Source organism: Heterodontus francisci, chromosome 31 (assembly GCF_036365525.1).
Source record: "Heterodontus francisci isolate sHetFra1 chromosome 31, sHetFra1.hap1, whole genome shotgun sequence".
Taxonomy (NCBI): Eukaryota; Metazoa; Chordata; class Chondrichthyes; order Heterodontiformes; family Heterodontidae; genus Heterodontus; species Heterodontus francisci.
In genome coordinates this window covers 32,071,506-32,092,683 of record NC_090401.1, presented here as the reverse complement: position 1 = coordinate 32,092,683, position 21,178 = coordinate 32,071,506, and the positions used below count along the sequence as shown (strand labels likewise).

Genomic DNA, 21,178 nt, shown 5'->3' with positions numbered 1-21,178 from the left:
ACACTCTAAATCTAATGAAGAAGAGTTCACAACCAAAACCCAATAACAAAAAGCTGCTAATGATCTCTACAAAGCAGTTAATGGTGGCTGTTAGGTAAATGGAACACTTAATTTGAAACTTAGTAGATAGAATCATTAAAAAAATCATTTGTGTTAAGAACCAGATAGTAGAATAATGCTCTATGTGTTAAATGTAAATTGTTTGGACTTGGAATTTTCCTAAGGTAACCATCCCATTACTTCAGTAAAATCTTGTTTAATTTGTCACAATCTCATTATGTCATTTAACTGGTTTAGATTGCCAGAACTTGCTAAAGTCCTGAAGTGGTTTGCTTTATGCGGAAGGCTGCATGTAATAGCATTATAGGACAATGATCTGTTCACCTGTCATTTTGTTTTCCTTGCTTACCTCAGGGTGGGGACTGTGATGGGCAGCACAGGGCAAGGGTCAGTGGCAATTGTAAACAATATAGAAAGATTTGGATCGCAATGTCTGCAAAGAAAAAGTCAAATTTCTTAACCAAGCCACATTTCAAATCCATGTTTTTAGGTAACTAATGTCATTTTAACAATAACATTTATTGATAGTCTGTTCAACACTGAACATTAAAAAAGCTAATAAAGGAAAATCAATGAAGTACAAGTTCAATGTGTATATGGAAACATTGGGGGTAATTTTAATTCAGGGGAGGTGGTGGCATAGTAGTATTGTTACTAGCCTAATGACTCAGAACTCTGGGGACATGGGTTTGAATCCCACCGTGGCAGAAGGTGGAATTTGAATTCAAATAATAAATCTGGAATTAAAAAGCTAGTCTAATGATGGCTGTGTAACGATTGTTGTAAAAACTCATCTGCTTCACTAATGCCCTTTAGGGAAGGAAATCTACTGTCCTTACCAGGTCTGGCCTACATGTGACTCCAGACCCACAGCAATGTGGTTGACTCTTAAATGCTCTCTGAAATGGCCTAGTATACCATGCAGTCGTTTCAAACTGCTACATAGTCAATAAGGAACGAAAGCAGAGGGACCAACTAGCAGAGTAGGCACTGGAAACGACAATGACAAACCCAGCCCTGCAAAATTCTTTTGGGCCTCCTTATCTCGAGAGACAATGGATACGCGCCTGGAGGTGGTCAGTGGTTTGTGAAGCAGCGCCTGGAGTGGCTATAAAGGCCAATTCTGGAGTGACAGGCTCTTCCACAGGTGCTGCAGAGAAATTTGTTTGTTGGGGCTGTTGCACAGTTGGCTCTCCCCTTGCGCCTCTGTCTTTTTTCCTGCCAACTACTAAGTCTCTTCGACTCGCCACAATTTAGCCCTGTCTTTATGGCTGCCCGCCAGCTCTGGCGAATGCTGGCAACTGACTCCCACGACTTGTGATCAATGTCACACGATTTCATGTCGCGTTTGCAGACGTCTTTATAACGGAGACATGGACGGCCGGTGGGTCTGATACCAGTGGCGAGCTCGCTGTACAATGTGTCTTTGGGGATCCTGCCATCTTCCATGCGGCTCACATGGCCAAGCCATCTCAAGCGCCGCTGACTCAGTAGTGTGTATAAGCTGGGGATGTTGGCCGCTTCAAGGACTTCTGTGTTGGAGATATAGTCCTGCCACCTGATGCCAAGTATTCTCCGAAGGCAGCGAAGATGGAATGAATTGAGACGTCGCTCTTGGCTGGCATACGTTGTCCAGGCCTCGCTGCCGTAGAGCAAGGTACTGAGGACACAGGCCTGATACACTCGGACTTTTGTGTTCCGTGTCAGTGCGCCATTTTCCCACACTCTCTTGGCCAGTCTGAACATAGCAGTGGAAGCCTTACCCATGCGCTTGTTGATTTCTGCATCTAGAGACAGGTTACTGGTGATAGTTGAGCCTAGGTAGGTGAACTCTTGAACCACTTCCAGAGCGTGGTCGCCAATATTGATGGATGGAGCATTTCTGACATCCTGCCCCATGATGTTCGTTTTCTTGAGGCTGATGGTTAGGCCAAATTCATTGCAGGCAGACGCAAACCTGTCGATGAGACTCTGCAGGCATTCTTCAGTGTGAGATGTTAAAGCAGCATCGTCAGCAAAGAGGAGTTCTCTGATGAGGACTTTCCGTACTTTGGACTTCGCTCTTAGACGGGCAAGGTTGAACAACCTGCCCCCTGATCTTGTGTGGAGGAAAATTCCTTCTTCAGAGGATTTGAACGCATGTGAAAGCAGCAGGGAGAAGAAAATCCCAAAAAGTGTGGGTGCGAGAACACAGCCCTGTTTCACACCACTCAGGATAGGAAAGGGCTCTGATGAGGAGCCACCATGTTGAATTGTGCCTTTCATATTGTCATGGAATGAGGTGATGATACTTAGTAGCTTTGGTGGACATCCGATCTTTTCTAGTAGTCTGAAGAGACCACGTCTGCTGACGAGGTCAAAGGCTTTGGTGAGATCAATGAAAGCAATGTAGAGGGGCATCTGTTGTTCACGGCATTTCTCCTGTATCTGACGAAGGGAGAACAGCATGTCAATAGTCGATCTCTCTGCACGAAAGCCACACTGTGCCTCAGGGTAGACGCGCTCGGCCAGCTTCTGGAGCCTGTTCAGAGCGACTCGAGCAAAGACTTTCCCCACTATGCTGAGCAGGGAGATTCCACGGTAGTTGTTGCAGTCACCGCGGTCACCTTTGTTTTTATAGAGGGTGATGATGTTGGCATCGCGCATGTCCTGGGGTACTGCTCCCTCGTCCCAGCACAGGCATAGCAGTTCATGTAGTGCTGAGAGTATAGCAGGCTTGGCACTCTTGATTATTTCAGGGGTAATGCTGTCCTTCCCAGGGGCTTTTCCGCTGGCTAGGGAATCAATGGCATCACTGAGTTCCGATTTGGTTGGCTGTATGTCCAGCTCATCCATGACTGGTAGAGGCTGGGCTGCATTGAGGGCAGTCTCAGTGACAGCATTCTCCCTGGAGTACAGTTCTAGGTAGTGCTCAACCCAGCGGTCCATCTGTTTGCGTTGGTCCGTGATTATGTCCCCCGATTTAGATTTGAGGGGGGTGATCTTCTTGATGGTTGGCCCAAGAGCTCTCTTCATGCCATCATACATTCCTCTGATGTTTCCGGTGTCTGAGGCCAGCTGAATATGACTGCATAGGTGTTGCCAGTAGTCGTTTGCGCAACGCCTAGCTGTTCTTTGTGCAGTACTTCTGGCTGCTTTAAGTGCTGCGGATGTTAAATCACTGGGGGCTTTCTTGTAGTTCAAAAGTGCAATGCGCTTAGCGGCTATGACAGGTTCCAGCTCTTCATTATGAGATTGAAACCAGTCTGCATTTCTCTTCGCACTTTTGCCGTAGGTGGTCAAAGCTGACTCATAGATGGCGTCTCTGATGTGGGCCCACTTGGTCTCAGCATCCCCTGTGGGAGTGTTTTGAAGGGCTGTTACAAGTGAATTTAGAAATTTTTGTAACAGCTGTGGGTGAGAAATTCTGCTCGTGTTGATGCGCGGGTGGCCCTTCTGCTTGGAATGATGCAACTTCTTTGGTCTGAGTCTAACCTTGCTGCACACCAGGGAGTGGTCGGTGTCGCAGTCCGCACTGTGGAAGCTGCGTGTGATTTGAACACTGTTTAAGGCGGCTCGCCTTGTGACAATGAGGTCTAGCTGGTGCCAACGACGTGATCTTGGGTGCCTCCATGAAACCTGGTGACAGGGTTTAGTGTGAAAGAACGAGTTGGTGATACAGAGGTTATGATAGGTACACAACTCAAGCAGTCTCTGCCCGTTCTCATTCATCCTTCCAACGCCATAGCGCCCAAGGCAGGAGGGCCATGAGTCATGGTCGGCCCCAACCCTGGCATTAAAGTCCCCCAGCAGGAATAGGTGTTCGGTGTTGGGGATGCTGCTAATGATGTTATGGAGTTGTTCATAGAACTGGTCTTTAGCTTCAGGTGTGGAACAGAGTGTTGGAGCATAGATGCTGAGTAGGTGTACTGGACCAGAGGTGGTGAGCAGTCGGATGGACAGTATGCGTTCCGAGCCATTTGAGGGAGGCTCTATCATGCTGAGCAAGGAGTTTCTGATGGCGAAGCCCACTCCATGCTGTCTTGGTTCTTCAGGATCCCTGCCCTGCCAGAAGAAGGTGTAGTCTTGCTCTGCTAGAGAGCCACTCGCGGGGAGGCGAGTCTCCTGAAGTGCTGCAATGTCCACATTGAGTCTACTGAGCTCGTTGTTAATGATGGCGGTCTTCCGAGAATCGTTGATTTGTGTAAGGTCTTCCGACAGGCCAGGACACATAGTTCAGCCCTGCAAAATACTCCTCAATAACATGTGGAGGCTTGTGCCAAAGTTGGGAGAGCTGTCCCACAGACTCATTAAGCAGCAGCCATACTCATGGAAGCATACCTTACAGACAATGTCCCAGATATCTGCCATCACCATCCCTGGGTATGTTCTGATGCAACACAGGTGGCGGCACAGTGGTATACAGACGGGAGGGAGTTGCCCTGGGAGTGCTCAACATTGACTCCAGACCCCATGAAGTCTCTTGGCATCAGGTCAAACATGAGCAAGGAAACCTCCTGCTGATGAATCAGTACTCCTCCATGTTGATCACCACTTGAAGGAAGTGGTGAGGGTGCAGAATGTACTCTGGATGGGGGACTTCAATGTCCATTACCAAGAGTGGCTTGGTAGCACACAGCTGCTAGACTGGGTACCGCAGCAGGTGGTGAGTGAACCAACAAGAGGGAAAACATACGACTTTGTCTTCAACAATCTGCCTGCCGCAGATGCATCTGTCCGTGACAGTATTGGTAGGGGTGACCACCGCACAGTCCTTGTGGAGACGAAGTCCCGCCTTCACATTGAGGGATACCCTCCATCATGTTGTGTGGCACTACCACTGTGCTAAATGGGATAGATTTCAAACCGATCTAGCAATGCAAAACTGGACATCCATGAAGTGCTGTGGGCCATCAGCAGCAGCAGAATTATACTCAACCCCAATATGTAACTTCATGGCCCAGCATATCCCCCTCTCTACCATTAACATCAAGCCAGGAGACCAACCCTGGTTCAATGAAGAGGGCAGGAGGGCGTGCCTCAAAATAAGGTGTCAACCTGGTGAAGCTACAATACAGGATTAATTGCATCCCAAACAGCATAAGCAGCATGCCATAGACAGAGCTACGTGATCCCATAACCAACTGATCAGATCTAAGCTCTGCAGTCCTGCCACATCCAGCCGTGAATGGTGGCGGACAATTAAACAATTAACTAGATGAGGTGGCTCCACAAATGTCCCCATCCTCAATGACGGGGGAGCCCAGCACATCATGAAAGATAAGATGAAACATTTGCAACAATCTTCAGCCAGAAGTGCCGAGCTGAATATACATCTCAGCCTCCCTCTCAAGTCCCCAGCATCACAGATGCCAGATTTCAGCCAATTCAATTCACTCCTCGTGATAGCAAGAAATGACTGAAGGCACTGGATGCTGCAAAGGCTATGGGCCCTGACAATATTCCGGCAATAGTACTGAAGACCTGTGCTCCAGAACTTGCCGCATCCCCAGCCAAGCTGTTCCAGTACAGCTGCAACACTGGCATCTACCCGGCAATGTGGAAAATTGCCCAGGTATGTTCTGTACACAAAAAACAGGACAAGTCCAACCTGGCCAATTACCGCCCCATCAGTCTACTCTCAATAATCAGTAAATTGATGGAAGGTGCCATCGACAGTACTATCAAGCAGCACTTGCTTAGCAATAACCTGCTCACTGACGGTCAGTTTGGGTTCTACCAGGGCCACTCAGCTCCTCACCTCATTACAGCCTTGTTTCAAACATGGACAAAAGAGCTGAACTCCCAATGTGAGGTGAGAGTGACTGCCCTTGAGATCAAGGCAGCATTTGACCAAGTATGGCATCAAGGAGCCCTAGCAAAATTGGAGTCAATGGGAATCAGGGGAAAACGCTCCGCTGGTTGAGTCATACCTAGCGCAAAGGAAGATGGTTGTGGTTGTTGGAGGTCAATCATCTCAGTTCCAGGACATCACTGCAGGAGTTCCTCAGGGTAGTTTCCTCGGCCCAACCATCTTAAGCTGCTTCATCAATGGCCTTCCCTCCATCATAAGGTCAGAAGTGGGGATGTTTGCTGATGACTGCACAATGTTCAGCACCATTTGCGATTCCTCAGATACTGAAGCAGTCCGTGTAGAAATGCAGCAACACCTGGACAACATCCAGGCTTGGGCTGATCAGTAGCAAGTAACATTCTCACCACACAAGTGCCAGGCAATGACTATCTCAAACGATCTCCCTTTGATATTCAATGGCATTACCATTGCTGAATCCCCCACAATCAACATTCTGGGGGTTATCATTGACCAGAAACTGAACTGGAGCAGCATATAAATACCATAGCTATAAGACCAGATCAGAGGCTAGGAATCCTACGACGAGTAATTCACCTCCTGACTCCCCAAAGCCTGTCCACCATCTATAAGGCATGAGTCAGGAGTGTGATGGAAGACTCTCCACTTGCCTGGATGGGTGCAGCTCCAAAGACACTCAAGAAGCTCGACACCATCCAGGACAAAGTCGCCCGCTTGATTGGTACCCCCTCCAGCACTGACACATAGTGGCAGCAGTGTGTACCATCTACAAGATGCACTGCAGCAACGCACCAAGGCTCCTTAGACAGCACCTTTCTTTATAGTAGGAATATACTTTTTCTGAGTATTCTGAAATGTCCGGCACTGCTTCTCTATTGATCAATCTCCTAGCCTAGTAACCCAGTTCACTTCAGCTAGCTCAGTTTTCATGCCCACATCATTGCTCTTATTTAAGTTTAAAATACTAGTCTTAGACCCACTTTTCTCTCTTTCAAACTGGATGTAAACGTCAATCATATTGTGGTCGCTGCTGTCTAGAGGTGCCTTTACTCTGAGGTCATTAATTAATCCTGTTATATTACACAATACTAAGTCTAATATAACCTGCTCTCTGGTTGGTTCCAGAACATGCTGCTCTAAGAAACTATCTCGAAAGCATTCTATGAACTCCTCATCCAGGCTACTATTGCCAATCTGATTTTTCCAGTGTATATGTAGATTAAAATCATACATGATTATTGCCATCTCTTTATCACAAGCACTCAATATTTTTTCTTGTATACTTCATCCAACATTATGGTTACTGTTAGGGGGCCTGTAGACCACTCCCACTAGTGACTTCTTACCCTTACTATTCCTCATCTCCACCCAAACCAATTCTACATCCTGATCTCCTGAACCAAGGTCATCTCTAACTATTGCACCAATGCCATCCTTGATTAACACTGCTACCCCTCCACCTTTACCTAGCTTCCCATTCTCCTTGAACGTCATATACCCCTCAATATTCAGGACCCAATCCTTGTCATTCTGCAGCCACATCTCCGTAATGGCTATCAGATCATATTTATTTACTTCAATGTGCGCTATCAGTTTGTCTACTTTGTTCTGAATGCTACGTGCATTCAGATATAGAGCCTTTTGTTTTGTCTTTTTGTTATCTTTGTAACATCTCGTCTTGACTGTTGGTGTGTTCTTAGGTTTTTTTTCTCTGTCCCTTCCTGCCATTCTCTGACCTTCATTTCCCATATTACTATTCTGCTCTCCTGCCTTGACTCTACCCCTTGGTTTGCTACGTCTGCCCAGGCTTCATCCCTCACCACCAGCCCACCCCCCCCCCCCCCCCCTCCCCCACCTTGTTTAGTTTAAAGCCCTCGCTACTTCCCTAGTTATATGGTTTGCTAGAACATTGGTCCCAGCATTGTTCAGGTGCAAACTGTCCCAACAGTTCCCCAGTCCTGGTGCCAGTGCCCCACGAATTGAAGCCCATTTCTCCCGCAACAGTCTTTGAGCCACGTATTCATTTCACTAATCTTATGTGCCCTCTGCCAATTGGCACGTGGCTCAGATAATAAGCCAGAGATTATTATCCTTGAGGTTCTGGACAGATTCTGTCAATTGGACAGGTTTTCTTGAGTTTAAACAAGAAAGAGCTTAGTCTATTGTACTTAAAATCAAAACCCGATCTAAGTAAAAAAATAATAAGCTGTGCTCTAACTTTCAGACACACACGCACATGAGAATCATCCACACGCACAAATAGGTTACAGAGTGAAGAAGGATAGATTGGTTGGATTAGAGTCCAGAACAAGTAAAACAGTATACAGTCTGTGGAGCCTGGTAATTCAGTTGTCTTCCGGCTGACTTTGTGCTCCTGAGGTTCCTGGCTGATAGAGGTGGCCACCTGGTCAGGGTTTTCTTGGAGACAGTGATGTAGATGGCTTTCTCCCCAGAGTCTCTGTCTGCAGCAATGATAGACTTGGATGTTTTACAGTCCACAGGCAGGGTTCAAAACTTACAGTGTCACCTGGAGAGAGAGAAAGAGACAGCCCCACTGGGGTCCTGCATAGGTTATCTCAGATGCTTAGCTGATATGTCCCAAAAGAAACTCCAGGTTTTCACACAGTTGGGGAGACTGTCACATGATTATTCCAGTGTATTCTCTTTTATACTTTAAGAGATTCATGTCTAAGAATTCCAATCTATCTCAGGTCTTATTGTTTCAATGTTTATCCCTTGAGGTTTGTCTCCACTAGTGTTAATGCTCCAAAATGGCTTTGAATGTCTTGCTAATGAAGGTGCTACCAAATAGCTCATTCAACTGCTCAAGCCATTTTTCTGCATGAGGGCTATTCAGACATGTGTCACCAGCTCGATACCTCGGAATGTGAGGAACTTCAATGCAAATTGCAGTGGCCATCTTAGATGCTTTCCTTTTCAAAATTTGAATTTAGGTTTACAGTTTTCTTTTTAAAAGTTTAATTGATGTTTTCAACTGACGAATTAAAAATCATTCAACATAGCACATTTTCACGACACCATAAAAGGTGCAGCAAGTTCCCCTTGTCCTCATTCTCAGTCGGATGGGGTCTATTTAATAGCCACATGATTAAATCTACAAACTGTGATGTGAAACCTGTTTAGCATCCTTTTTTAAATAAGTTGAAGAGAGGCTTTGCAAAACACATAGCAGAGAGATTCGTGAATCTAGATGCATTTATTTAGACTGAAATCCATCGGCAGAGTATTCACAGGTAATGGTTTTAGTGCACAATGAGTTAAAGAGCATTAAATCAGCGATTAAGAGATGGAATACTTTGAAATACACAAACAGTGTATGCAATTAAATACAAGGACTATTAACCACATTTGGAATAATATTAAACACCTCCTATACGGTTCGGCTAATGCTGATAGATTTCCCACATGCCATAAGGCACATATGGAACTATTGTGATTCATACACCTATATGGATTCATTAATGCAGATTATGATCCAATCAAAAGAAAAGTTTTGGATTTGAAAGGAATGTTTAAAAACTGTGCACAGTCTATGACATTACATTGTAGAGGAAAAAGGAGATCTGTCAGCCCATCCCCCTCCTTTTCTTATTTTCTCCAATGGATTTTCAAATGGTGATTGTCATAACTTGAATGGAGACAATAAGCCAGAGGCAGCAGTCCCAATCATGATGTCATTTGAGGCAGAATTTTCTGATGTCACACCAAGGAGAGTTCTATACAAAACAATCTGTTCTCGGGAGAAAAACAAAATAAACAGTGTAACAATGGGTGGCAAAGATATCTGTAATTATATGAATGACTCGTCTTATGACATTTAGGAGTTTTGCAGAAAATTATTAGCATGTATTTTTTCTACTGGGACAAAATGCTCTCTAGCTACTCTTATGAATTGCCTGGCACAAAGCAGGCTACCATTTACATGTATACAGAAAGGAAATCAGCATTGGTAAAAATTAACAGTTAGGATTCAGGATCACCTTGCAGTTCATGTTGCATGCAAACCATAATGATTTTGCACTGACACCACAGGTATATCGTAAATGAAGCCTGACTGTAGTGTCAAGTTCCAACCTGAAGCTGGAAACAAGCAGTGGAGGTAGTCTTGCTCTGCTCTTCTTAAGAGAATCTGCTTGAGTCTCAACACTGAATTCACAATCCATTTAATATTGGAATGAAGCTGTTTTGTCTTCAGTCAACCATAAACATGTGGTATGTGAATGCACCAATAGATACTTCCTTTTTTAAAATAAAGTTGTGACCACTTTATGTTTCAGGAGCTGATCGGTTATGCAGCTGAACATGAAGAGATGCCCCAATCTTTCAGAAAATTCTGGAGTACGAGATTTATATATAAAGGTAGGGCACTGCTAAATTGGAACATTTTATTCAAATGTTATGTATTTATATCAATCTACAGAGCTAAACATTTTTCTCAGCTCAAGAAATCATTGTTGGATAATGCACCCAGGACTGAGCCTGGGTTTACAAATTCAAGATGGCAACTAATCCTCTGTGTAGAGAGTGGTGAGAAGCAACTCACATGATATAATGGAAAATAAGCATTATCTTCAATATGATGTTCAGTAAATCTTGTTACATTGGTTTAGAAACACATGACGCAATTGACGTCAAATCCACCACATGACCAAATATGCCAAATAGTTCTTTTGGCTCTTTCCCTCCTTGAATTGATTTAACATGCACTTTGTAATGATCACAATGCCCCTTTTGAATTGAATCCCAACAGTAGCATTAAGCACAATTACATTTTAAAAATAAACTTGTCACTAGTCAGTGCCAATTGTGTGAAATGGCTTCTGGTGGTAGGCCCATAAACATGGTGATTGTATTGCACCTTAGTATCCCAAAATAACACCATGCTCTGAGCCTCCTACCAACTTCAAACATGATGAGGTGGTGGTTTGGGGGGCGGTGGGGTGGGGGTAGAGAGAGAGGGAGAGAAGCATTAGAGCTCAGGGATCATGCACGTGGCCCAGACAAATGTGATGGGGGCCAAACAAACACATTTCACAAGGGAAACATACAAGTTGCTTTCAATCTGGCACCAAATCCATTTTCTGAAATAAAATGACATCTGATTAGTTTCTTGTTATTGTAGTGTTCAAAATTGAGTATTATGGACCTGCAGCTCTTTTTTTTCCATTTGAAATGCTTCCACTGCCTTTAGTGATGTGCATGAGAGATAAAGCAAGTAGGATGGCTGCTTCATCCATAGCCTCATTAGTAAGTCACTGCATCACCACAATGAAACCAAAAGCAACCATAACAGTTTGAAATTCAAGGCACATGTTCAAGATTTCAAATTTTTGAGTGGGCTAATTTTACATATTATTTGTCAGATTACACCTAGTGCATTTATACAAAGTTCCTTTGTCCACTATTGTAACAGGGCATTAACCAGTTTATTTATACAATGTAATTTAAAGAACTTTCTTTTTAAAAAACCTAAGTAACCCTATCTACTGAGCAAATGTTAACATCTACTGAAGGGAGAGGACTATTTTCATGCCCCTCAAACACAACAGGGTTTTGTTTAATTAGTAAGTTTGGATGACGGGCAGGATGGAAATAAAGGCAGTTCATCAACACACATAAACAAGCAGATGACAGAATTATACTGCTAACCATTCAGATGCACCATGCCGATCATCATTAGCAGCATTTGTACATAGTGTAGCTTGGCTGAATCAGGATTCACTTTGGTTACAGTGGTTTGAGATCACAAGCAGCTTTATCTGTCCTTATTACATTCTGGCAATTTCCCAAGACTGACCATGAGCATGATGCCTTGTCTCATATTTGCATACAAAACAGTCTCAAAAAAATAACAGCTCTGGAATACCTGTGAATTTTGGTACTTTGGAATCAGGCAGATGCAGCAACTAACACCATGGGAGGAATTTTAACACCAAGGACAGGTGGGCTGGGGGCAGGTGAAAGGTAAAAATTTAAAAATCTCCAACATGGCCTCAACTCACCCACTTCCGGTTTTAAAGGAGGCAGTTCTAGGGGCAGGCGACAAATCTGCTCTCAGGAGGTGGATCGGTCACTAAAATCATTTAAGGAGGCTGTGCCTCCATTTTAATATGTCTTTTATGTTTAACCCATGGAGGTCAGGTTTCCTGGCGTTTGGGAATCTAAGCCAGTAAAATGAGGCGAGAAGGGCCGGATCCATGAGGTATGTGCATTTACAGCACTGCTTGTGGGCCAGGGCGAGCAGGACCACCCCCCCACCCCCAGGCCTGACAGGCTTACCTCTGTACACACCCTGCCATCAGACCCTGAAATGTTTGGATTGACTACCCCCTCCATCAGCAATGTGTTCTGTCATTCTGGCTGGTGGAAAACCTGCTGAAATATTTTAAAAGATGTCCGGCGGTTAATTTCAGCCGGTCGTATAAGAAACCCGTACATCTGAGTTTCCTGAATGGAAATCCTCCCGTGCCATCACCCTCCCCAGCACTGGGTTGTGTCTGAGCATGTACAGAGCATGTTGGGGAATCGTAATGCGTTGGGTCGTGTCTGAGCATGTACAGAGCATGTTGGGGAATCGTAATGCGTTGGGTCGTGTCTGAGCATGTACAGAGCATGTTGGGGAATCATAATGCTGGATGACCCAATCACAGCCAAAAATAGTGGGAAGCTTTATTTCCTCAGGCAGCATCAGGGAAAATCACCTCTTCAGGTCGATCACAGAACCTGTGAAGTTACAGTGCCAGTCCGTTTACTGGGCCCAACATAACAAGCCAAATTCATTTACATATGAAACATTATCTAAACATCTATTCAAACCCTCAGTGTGTGGCAGGGGGGAGGAACCTCTCCTTTCAGTATATATGCACCAGAAATAGGAAATGCATGACCCAGTCAAAACACACATTACCTTTGTACAGTCACTTATGACTAGACTTGTAAACTTACCCCTAACAGGCAGCTTGCTATTCTCTTGTACTGTCTTGCCTTTTCATTGCCTCCTTAATGATTGTAGCTTTTAAGCCTTTGTCGATATATCTCCAGCCAATTATGTCACCAGACAATTATTGTGGTAAGTATTACGTAATAATTCAAAGATTGCCTTTGTGAATCAGCTCAGTCAATATTGTAAATCTATTTATAAAGAATGGAATCACAGCACACAAGGGAATCCTTTCTCATTTCTGTCATTGGGATATGGAATGCACTGGTAAGACCATATATATGACCACTCCCTACCAATCCTGGGAAGGTGGTAAGGGGCTTTCTCCCTGAACCAATGCAGTCCTTGTGGTGATGATGTTCCCATAATAGCGTTAGATATTCTAGGATACTGAACCAGCAATGGTGATGGAATGTTGATATGTGCTGGATGTTGTGGGCTCAAAGGAGAACTTGGACATGATGGTGTTCCCATGCAGTGCTGCTCTTGGCTTTCTTTATGGGACAGGTCTCAGTGAAAGACATGCTTTCCCCTGTATTCTCATACACTTTTGCCCAGATCTCTTCATAGAGTTTGTAAGAAATATATTTCAGAAGATTAAGTTACCAATTTTGAAATGTGCTTTTCTGTCTAACCCATTACAAATACATAAAGTGGATAATGATTGTAAATTAGCAGATAACAGCAATGGCATGTTCCTCTCTCCTAATCACTATAACATTGCATATGTTGGAATGTGAGACGAGCAGCTGATTTAAGTACAAGTTTGGACTTCATGCTTCACTCAGTTCACTGACCTTTTCTTTTGTACAAAATACATTGCTGTATTCATTATAACAATTGTTGATTAAAATGTTATGCCTTATCACGAGTCCTTCTGTGAGTGAGAGAATAGGGAAATAATCTGCACCCCAGTCTGTGCCAATACTGTCCAGGGACAGACCCAAGCCAGCACACTATTGAAATTATACTATGAGAAGGTGCCTACCCTTTATCTAATACCTCTTCCTTTGCCTGGCTGGGATCAAGAATTTGTGGTGCAATGTATTCAATAGCAATAGCTTAAAAATAGCTTTCCAAAATTAAGTCTAAATTCCTGCCCATCAAAAGAAGCAGCATGTTTCTTTTATTTCAGTTTTATTGATAACTTAAGGTTTACAAAATTGTTCATATGTAAAGAAAGGATAGCTGGAAAAAATGCATCCAAGTTTTAAAAAAATGATAACTGTCTGTAGAAAAACAATTAACATATCACAACTGCCCAGCAGAATCTTCCATAACCAAATATGTTTTTACAGGCCCAAGATCTGAAGAACTGGCATCAGTTAAGAGAAGTCACCCAGGGTAAAAACACACACACACACACACACTCATTCATCCACTAATGTGAATTCAGCCCCACATGGGGCTGATGGGGCTGCCAGTGCATAGGCTTTTACAATAAGTCTCTGTCAATGGGGAATTTCACATGTCAGTCTTCCCAGGAAGCCATTGTAGATTTTGAGAAATTGCCCAGCTCTGGCACGCAAACAGAATGCTGTGTGCTCTGTTGCCAGCCAGCCTTGGCCACTTGTTAAAAGGGGCACTATACAACTCTAGTTCCTACAAGGACAGTCAGATTGCCCCAGAGGTTATTAGTTGAACTCTGATACCACAGGGTTTACTGGGTACATGGTAGAGCTCTGGCTATCATGTCTTATGAATAGAGACATACCCACCCTCCCCCAACAAAACTGGTCCGGAACAGCCCTCATTCAATGGATGTGAAAAAATCAACCCTGCAGAAATGACTATGCGTGATCCAAATGGATGGCATAGTTCTAGTACAAATGAACTGTGAATAATAACTTTGAAACAAAAATCCATATTTAATATTTAGCAAAATTGCAGCATATATTCAAAATTAGGTTGCAATGATTTTTTTTTGCCATTACACAGAAAGACGCTTAAATCTATGGTAATATAATTTGGTAAAATTTAAGTCAGTGACCGAGATTCCCAGACTATTGATAGTGGGATACAATCACATCAGTTATTAGATAGCTCTTTCAAAGAATCTGCACAGGTATGATGGCCGAGATGACCACCTTCTGTGCTCTTTGATTCTAAACCACCACAGAAAAGTTGCAGAAAATTTTACCTTGGTAGACAGATCCTATACATAGAATCTAATTTTTTTTGAACTTGTTTGGTTTGTTCTGCCTCAATTACCCGTCTATTGGAGGTGTGGATTATACACAGAACAGTGCAAGCATGGAGCCAAGCCAGAAAAGATTGAATGAGAAACTAAATTATATGGAAGTTTTTCCACTGACTCTTTCCTCTCACCATACAAAGGTATGGTGTATGGTAAAGGAAGGGGCGTCATTAATAATTAAAGCTTTTGTTGGAGGTGACATTTTCACATGGTTTATTCTCTCCTGCAATGATACATGGAGCACTTCCTGTCTGAAAAGTTCAACATCTATTGATGTTGTTACAAAAGTCATGTGCATATTTATCACTTCATCTAGATCAGTGGGCACTTTGTGGCCAAATCCCTCATGCTGTCCCTGGAACTCTTGAAAGTCAGGCTTGTCCTAGCAAACACAAAATTCTCAGAACAGACTCAAATAGACATTAATATAAAACAGCAGAATGAAATGCGTGTATGCTTAATTAAAATTTAAAAATGCAAAGAAATGTCCAGTTCTGAACTATTTATTAGCAGTTATAGTGAATGGCCTAGCAGATTGTATATTTAAATGGGGCCTTGGGATAATTAGAACACTTGGCTTCCACTTTCTGCTTTGATTAGTTCTCTGCCCCTTGTTCCTGTATAAAATCTACTAGTTCACTCACCCAGCCCAAATAATACTCTATGAAACTAGATTGTCATCTAATAATATTGTTTTTAATAATTAATGCATGTTTAATAAAATGGATAAACCAATATAATTATTACTGTTAATATATTAATCTTTCAGTAAACCTATAAATACAAAATAGTAACTGCATCATAAATAATTGATAACTTCATGTAACATCTGTTATTAATTTGTAATAAACATTGGTAATGAAATATTAAAACTGTACTGTCATTACATTCAGGTCTGCAATCTACAATTTATCTCTTCAACCAGAACCGTGTATAATTCCCATTTAGCTTGTAATTCTAAGATGATGGAGGAAATCACCAAGTAACATGTAAATGCATTATAAATGTATCAACCATGTTGCTATATCATTGCAAAATGATAGTGTTTTCCCTTAAAGTCTCCAATACATTATAATCAAGCTAATCATTTGCAATATGTGTTACCTGTCAGTAAAGTATTTCTCTTTCATTGCTCCTTGGTGTTTTTTTCCAAGTGCTTCTGAAGAGTAGATCTGTTTTCAGCAGACTGTTCTTCACGGCTGTTAGCGGGCGGCTGCAGAGTCCTAAATAAATCCTACATAATGCTTGGCCCATTTGCAATTTACATTTGACTACCATGAACTGCTGTTTCCCATTAAAGATGCCCGTCACTTGAACCTTGTGTCATTGTGATACGCCTTGGAAATCAAGTTGCTTCAGAGCTACATAACCTTAAAAGTAATGTATAGTAAAATGTTGTGACAAGGAGAAACAGAAATTACCAGAGAGACACCATAGGTCGATCAGTGTCTGAAATTCACATTTTACGTTAGAATTGATGTACATCAGATGCTTGAGCACAATTCAAAAGACAAAGCATTTCCAACTTGTGCTATTGCTTTTGTGCTCCTGCGCAATAAAGGATGATGGATACAATTTTAAGGGCCACAGGTTGGAGTTAGTGGGCTAGTAATAACCTGAAAATTGTGTTGGCTCACACACTGCTCCATTGAAATGGGATAGATTTCAAACAGATCTAGCAGCTCAAAACTGGGCATCCATGAGGTGCTGTGGGCCATCAGCAGCAGCAGAATTGTATTCAATTACAATCTGTAACCTCATGGCATGGCATATCCCCCACTCTACCTTTACCATCAAGCCAGGAGACCAACCCGGTTCAATGAAGAGTGTAGGAGGGCATGCCAGGAGGAGCACCAGGCATACCTCAAAATTAGGTGTCAGCCTGGTGAAGCTACAACACAGGACTACTTGCATCCCAAACAGCCGAAGCAGCATGCAACAGACAGGGCTAAGTGATCCCACAACCAACGGATCAGATCTAAGCTCTGCAGTCCTATCACATCCAGTCATGAATGGTGGTGGACAATTAAACAACTGATAGGAGGAGGAGGCTCCACAAATATTCCCATCCTCAATGATGGGGGAGCCCAGCATATCATCAGTGCAAATGACAAGGCTGAAGCATTTGCATCCATCTTCAGCCAGATGTGCCGAGTGGATGATCCATCTTGGCCTCCACCTGAGGTCCCAGCATCACAGATGCCAGTCCTCAGCCAATCCAATTCATTCCACACCATATCAAGAAACAGCAGAAGGCACAGGATACTGCAAAGGCTATGGGCCCTGACAACATTCTGGCAATAGTACTGAAGACCTGTGCTCCAGAAATTGCTGCACCCATAACTTAGCTGTTCCAGTACAGCTACAACACTGGCTTCTACCCGGCAATGTGAAAAATTGCCCAAGTATGTCCTGTGCACAATTAACAGGACAAATCCAACCCAGCCAATTACCGCCCTATCAGTCTACTGCCGATCATCACTGAAGTGATGGAAGGGGTCATCGATCGTGCTATCAAGCGGCACTTGCTCAGCAATAACCTACTTACTGACGCTCAGTATGGGTTCCGCCAGGACCACTCAGCTCCTGACCTCATTACAGCCTTGGTCGAAACATGGACAAAAGAGCTGAACTCCAGAGATGAGGTGAGAGTGACTGCCCTTGACATCGAGGCACCATTTGACTGAGTAATCACGGGAATCAGGGAGAAAATACTCCGCTGGTTGGAGTCATACCTAGCACAAAGGAAGATGGTTGTTCTTGTTGGAGGTCAATCATCTCAGTCCCAGGACATCACTGCAGGAGTTCCTCAGGGTAGTATCCTGGACCCAACCATCTTTAGCTGCTTCATCAATGATCTTTCCTCCATCATAACATGAGAAGTGGGGATGTTCGCTGATGACTGCGCAATGTTCAGCACCATTCACGACTCCTTAGATACTGAAGCAACCCATGTCCATATGCAGCAAGGCCTGAACAACATCCTGGCTTGGGCTGATAAGTGGCAGGCAATGACTAGCTCAAACAAGAGAGAATCTAACCATCTCACCTTGAAGTTCAATGGCATTGCCATCGCTGAATCGCCCACTATCAACATCCTGGGGCAGGAGGATGGGGGGTGGGGGGGTCACCATTGACCAGAAACTGAACTGGACCAGCCACACAAATGCTGTGGCTACAAGAGCATGTCAGAGGCTAGGATTCCTGCAGCAAGTAACTCACCTCCTGTCTCCCCGATACCTGTCCACCATCTACAAGGCACGAGTCAGGAGTGTGATGGAATACTCTCCACTTGCCTGGATGGGTGCAGCTCCAACAACACTCAAGAAGCTCAACACCGTCCAGGACAAAGCAGCCCACTTGATTGGTGCCCCTCCACATCTTCAACATTCACTCCCTCCACCACTGATGCATAGGGGCAGCAGCGTATACTATATACAAGATGCACTGCAGCAACTCATCAAGGCTCCCTAAAAAGCAGCTTCAAAACCCACAATCTCTACCACCTAGAAGGACAGGGGCAGCAGATGAATGGGAACACCACCACCTGCAAGTTCTATTGGGCCACCATCCTGACTTGGAACTATATCGCCGTTCCTTCACTGTCGCTCGGTCACAATCCTGGAACTCCCTTCCTACCAGCACCTGTTGGTGTATCTACACCCCAAGGACTGCAACGGTTCAAGAAGGCAGCTCACCACCACCTTCTCAAGGGCAACTAGGGATGGGCAATAAATGCTGGCCTAGTCAGCGACACCCACATCCCACGACTGAATAAAAAGAAAAATTTGGGTTAGCGCATTGGCTGTCGTCATGTTGGATAGGGTCCTGCGATAGGTTGCTGGAATACTTTCCCGTTTCATGCGGGAGATCACTTGTAATATTCAAATTGGGATCCTGTGACATACATTGAACCACATTTGCAATTATGAGCTGCACCCTTCCCATTTTTCAACAGCGTAACCAGTGATCCCTATGTTGTTCACCCTCATCTATCACCTGCACACCCTTCGAGCACAAGTTCAGCATGGAATCATGGAATGTTCTTTAAAATAGAGAGAAGTAATTTTCCATGATTGACTGGCAGTAAATCTGATAGATTGTAACTACCACCTAAACCCCCAGGTAATGAAATTCCTTTTGTTGAACAGTTTAGCGAAAAATGTGGTGCAAGTGATATCATGCTGTGTACACACACAGCCTTTATCGGTGAAATTACCAACAGATGAAATATCAGCCGCAGGATCAGATTATCACCTCAAAACCATGTTACATTTTCAGGTTTTTTATTGCATGTCGAGTTCTGATTTTCTGCTTTAGGTCCTTGTGGTGGCAGTGGCTGTTGGTCCAGAGTGGGAGTGCCAGTGCCTCTGTGTCCCTAATATTTGATGAGGTTCACCCTTCCATCTTGCAATGGCAGATGTTTAATGAGATATTCAAATCCTCCCAACTAAGATATATTCCAGAGCGGAAGAAAGATTGTAAGAGGGGGACAAAACATCCATGGCTAAGCAAGGAAGTTAAGGGTAACATAAAGACAAAAACTAAGGCATACCATATTGCAAAGGCCAGTGGCAGGCTGGAAGATTGGGAAACTTTTAAAGATTAACAAAGGGGTACTAAAAAGGTAATAAAAAGAGCAAAGGTAAATTATGAAAGAAAACTAGCACAAAATATAAAAACAGATAGCAAAAGCTTCTATAAGTATATAAAAGGGAAGAGAGTAGCTAAAGTGAATGTTGGTCCCTTGGAGGATGAGACTGGGGAGTTAATGGTGGGGGACACAGAAATGGCGGAGACACTAAATCAGTATTTTGCCTCAGTTTTCACAGTGGAGGACACTAGTACCATCCCAATAGTAACAAGTAATGCAGAGGTTATAGGAAGGGAGGAACTTAGAACAATCATCATCACTAGGGAAAAAGTACTGAGCAAACTATTGGGATTAAAGGCAGGCAAGTCCCCAGGGCCTGATGGCCTACATCCTAGGGTCTTAAAGGAAGTGACAGCAGAGATAGTGGAACCATTGGCTAGAATATTCCAAAATTCCCTGGATGCGGGAAAGGTTCCGGTGGATTGGAAAAAAGCTAATATAATGCCCTTATTCAAAAATGAAGCGAGGCAGAAAGTAGGAAACTATAGATCAGTTAGTTTAACATCTGTCATTGGGAAATTGTTAGGATCCATTATTAAGGAAGTAATAACAGGACACTTAGAAAGTCAAAATGCAATCCATCAGAGACAACATGGTTTTATGAAGGGTAAATCGTGTTTGGCTAATTTGCTAGAGTTCTTCGAAGATGTAACAAGCAAAGTGGATAATGGGGATCCTGTAGACATAGTATGTCTGGACTTCCAGAAGGCATTTGATAAGGTAAGATCACGTGGGGTTAGGGACAATTTATTAGTTTGGATAGAGGATTGGCTAACCAACAGAAAACAGAGAGTCGGGATAAATGTGTCCTTTTCTGGTTGGCAAGATGTAACTAGTGGGTTGCACAGGGTTTGGTCTACGGGCCCCAACTATTTATAATCTATATTAATGACTTGGATACAGGGATAGAAGGTACTATAGCCAAATTTGCAGATGACACTGAAATAGGTGGGATAGTAAGTTGCAATAAAGAAATAAGAAATTTACAAATGGAAATGGATAGGTTCGATGAATGGACCAAAATTTGGCAGATGGAGTTTAATGTGGATAAGTGTGAGGTTATCCATATTGGTCGGAAGAATAGAAAGGCAAATTATTATCTAAATGGAGAAAAACTTCAGAGTGCTTCGGTGCAGAGGGATCTGGGTGTCCTTGTGCATGAACCGCAGAAAACTAGTATGCAGGTACAGCAGGTAATAAGGAAAGCAAATGGAATTTTGGCATTTATTGCTAAAGGAATAGAGTATAAAAGTAGGGAAGTGTTGCTGCAACTGTACAAGGCATTAGTGAGACCGCACCTGGAGTATTGCTTACAGTTTTGGTCCCCTTACTTGACGAGGGATGTAGTTGCATTGGACACAGTTCAGAGGAGGGTCACTAGATTGATTCCAGAGATGAGGGGTTTGTCTTATGAAGAGGTTGAGCAGTTTAGGCCTTTACTCTCTGGAGTTTAGAAGAATGAGAGGAGATCTAATCGAGGTATATAAGATGGTT

General features: G+C 43.4%; 1 long non-coding RNA gene across 2 annotated transcripts in view; it reads left to right on the top strand.

The window, feature by feature from the left end:
• Positions 1-21,178, top strand: part of LOC137346958 (uncharacterized) — a 61,112-nt gene that overhangs the window by 21,529 nt on the left and 18,405 nt on the right. For both annotated transcript variants that reach the window (XR_010968835.1, XR_010968836.1), the window contains exon 2: positions 10,171-10,252. This is a non-coding gene — a long non-coding RNA (uncharacterized lncRNA). The remainder of the gene's footprint in view (positions 1-10,170; positions 10,253-21,178) is intronic.